The 3,426-nt window shown below is 46.8% G+C and overlaps 1 protein-coding gene across 4 annotated transcripts in view; it reads left to right on the top strand.

Moving 5' to 3' along the window:
• The window catches only part of GRHL3 (grainyhead like transcription factor 3), a 40,980-nt gene that overhangs the window by 7,336 nt on the left and 30,218 nt on the right, over positions 1-3,426 (top strand). The gene's annotated exons all lie outside the window — the stretch shown is intronic.

Below are 3,426 nucleotides of genomic sequence, written 5' to 3'. Positions count from 1 at the left end.
CGTGGTAAGGAAAACTAGATAAGACACCAATATAGCATGAAGGAGAAATTCCCATACAGAGAAGAATTTTTAAAAGCGAAGAAAGGGAGTTTCTGCTATAATTAGGAAAGGGCGCCTAAATAATTTACATGCCACTAAAAGTTGTCTGCTGGAGCCTGACCACCGTCAGCTTGCCCACCTGGGTCCTGACGATGAAGCTGGTAGTGCGTGTTCCTCTTAAATGGAAATTTGCAAGCATCAGGTCTGATTCTGTCAGCTAGGAAGAGATACCCTAATATATAGGCCGGAGAAAGGCTATGAGTTGTGCAATTTGCTGGGGACTGCCCTACAACGTATTAGTAATAATAATCAAAATAGTTCACATTATTAGGTGCTGGCACTATGCTGATTGCTTTACCTGCATTATCTCATTGCATCTTCCAACAGTAATACTTCACAAAGTTGTAAAAAAATAAGACAATGATTAGAAGTTGTTGTCAGCCAGCACCTGGTACTTGGTAATCCCTCAATGAACGGTAGCTCTCATAATAATTCTGTGAGGTTAGCATTCTCATCACCTCACATTTTACCAGTAAGAAAACAGGCACAGAGATGTCAGGTTGCTTGCTTGAAGTCACACAGTAAGTAGCAGAGCTAGACCTGGAACCCAGGTCTGCCAAACTCTGGGCCCACTCCCATAACGATGAGTTCATACTGTCTCATTCAAACTGGAGTCATTACAGAGCCATGCCCTACACTCTGCCATTTCCCCATTGAGGCCCCCAAGTGGAGCCCCTAGCCCATGTGACAAGGCACATTTCACAATCTGTACACCCAGAAAACCAGATGGGCCACTGGCAGGCACGAGAACCCTGGGGCACCCCTGTCGTGCCCAGGGAACATCGTGTGTGGGGCTGACCGAAAATGATTCCTCTGTGAGCAGTTGTGTCAGGGCCTCCCTGTGGGTGATTAGAGAGTGATTGATCACCGTTAATGAGGTTGGGTGGCTCATGGGAGGATTTAGCAAGTCATTGACTGGGAGTATCTGGGTGTCAACACCCAGCTCAGGCGGCCCCTGGGACTCTTCCTCCTCTGGCTGAAGGGAAGTGGGGTCTAGCCCGCTGGATCTGTCCTGTGCCACACACCTCCTTTGGTGGAACTTGAGACCACCTTCTTTGGTGTTGGGTTTTCTTCCCACCTTCTGGAAAATTGAGTACTTTCTTTTCCGTAGCTTAACTACTGAGTCCCCTTCTGCCGTATGCTTCATGTCCTTAGGCAGGTCCCTCTCTGGAACTAGATCTCTGAGGTCTCTCTGCATCCTCAATCGCTAGGATTCTAACAGAAGGAAATGATACCAAAAGTTCTCAACTAATGGCTGAGACGGCATTTCCTTGGTCTTATTGGGGGTTTTAAGTAGCCCAGCCAGAAAGCAGTGGGCATTTTGAGTCAGAAAAGACTTGTTGGGATGAAAACCCACTTTACCACTCTAGACTTTCACCATCCTGGTGCCCAGAATGAGGCATGTTGGAGCTATGAAGGCTGAAGCTGACTGGACATGGAGCAGCTGGCACCACACCCTTGCTGTGCTGAGAGCCAGTGAACTGGGGAAAGGTCCTATCCCCTCCTCCCAGAGCAGGGGCCCTGGCAATTTGCACTTCCCCACAGACCGGACAGGAGGCCTCAGGAAGTGAGGCCTATCAGGTAGACCCCTGAGCTCCTCTCTCTTGATCTTGTTGCCAACTCTCTCCTAAATGGAGAAGAAGCCAGACGGGAGACTGAGGAGGCGGCTCTGTGAAGGTTCTGGATGCTGGGAGTCAGAGACCTCAGTTCTACGCCTGATGCCTTGAGGTACCAGCTGGGTGACCTTAGGCAAGCCAGTGGCCCTCTCCATGGCTCAGTTTTTCCTCAAACGAGGACAGTCATACCTTCCCTCCCTACCTGACAAGGGCGTTGCAGGATCAGAGGTGATGACAGATGTGTGAGCACATTGAAAAATATAACACTATGCAAATGTGAGGGATTATCAAATCTTGGATTTCCTCCTTAGTGGGCTGGCTTTCCTTAAAACAAGGTGGCATATGCAAAGCACCTGGCTCACACCTGGCACACAGTAGGCGGACAAGCTCTGGGAGCTGTCCCAGGCTGATGCCTTTGATCTTGCCTTTCCTTTCATCTGGAAGGTCCAAGGTCCTCCCAACTCATCTCCATTCTCCCTCTTCCCCTCCACCCCTCTTCTCAGCCAACATGTCACTCCCTTGGGTTGAGGCACGTCAGAAGTCCTCTCGTTTCTTTTTCTTCATAGCTCTCTTCACCTATCTAATGTTAACTGCTTGTTTTTGTGGTCATGTATGTCTTGCTGCCACTAAAATGCAACCTCCATGTCAGCAGGGATGACCTCCTTATCTTCTTCTCCCAGGACAGGTTCTGGCACATAGTAGTTACTTGATAAATATTTGTTAAAAATGAGGGATAGATGGTTACATGGATGGATGCCACTCAGGTTTATTGCTTTTTAAATCTCTCCTACATCCGTTCTTGGAAAGTAGTGGTTTTTTCCTTCTTGGAAAAGTGCTAGCCATGGAGTTCCCAGGCCAGACCCTAGGAGTCCTGGCTTCAGTCATCCGGTCCCCTGCAACAGATCACCTCACATCTCTGTTGTATATTTCCTGGTCTGTAAAGTAGGGATAATAACACATCACATATGTCAGGAGGCTCTGTGAGATAATGGAAGGTTGGGCAAGGTGTTATTACACTATCTCTTTTGTTTCTTGTGAACAGAACCCCATTCACAGACAGGAGGCTTGTGGGGGAATGATAAGAACCTCAGGCAGAGTCTCCCCTTTACTCCCATTTGGAGTTTCTGGGATGATGATGGTGATGATGGCTATTACTAACTAAGCAATTATTCTCTGGCAGGCTCTAGGCTAAACACATTTCTTATCTTAATGTACTTCATTCTCCTAACAACCCATGAGACAAACCCAACTCTAAACTAGCCACCCCAATGACTCTCCATTATCTTACTATGTTAATTTTCTTCACAGCACTTATTACTAACTAAAAATAACTAATTTACCTACTTGTTTATGGTCTGTCTTCCCCAATTAGATTGTAAGTTCCATGGAAACAGAGACTTACCTGTCTCATTTTAGTTGATTCCCAGTGCCCAGTCCCTGACTGGCACACTGGCACATAGAAGACACTCAGTAGACCCATTTAACAGATGAGGAAATAGAAGGGCTAAGTGCCTTACCCAAGGACATGTAGTTAACACAACCATACACTGTGACCCTGGTGCTACCTCCTTCTGTGGTGGTGCAGGTTCTGGTATGCTGTATCTGGTAGAGGTCTGATGGCAGGCTGTCCATGGCAGGTCTTCCCTCCTCCCTCATTTCCTTTTCTTTTTTTTTTGTTTTTGTTTTTGCTTTTTTTTTTTTTTTTTTTTTT

The sequence above is a fragment of the Rhinopithecus bieti genome, unplaced genomic scaffold (assembly GCF_001698545.2).
Source record: "Rhinopithecus bieti isolate Rb0 unplaced genomic scaffold, ASM169854v2 scaffold_14826, whole genome shotgun sequence".
Taxonomy (NCBI): domain Eukaryota; kingdom Metazoa; phylum Chordata; class Mammalia; order Primates; family Cercopithecidae; genus Rhinopithecus; species Rhinopithecus bieti.
This window is presented reverse-complemented; position numbering and strand designations above follow the sequence as displayed.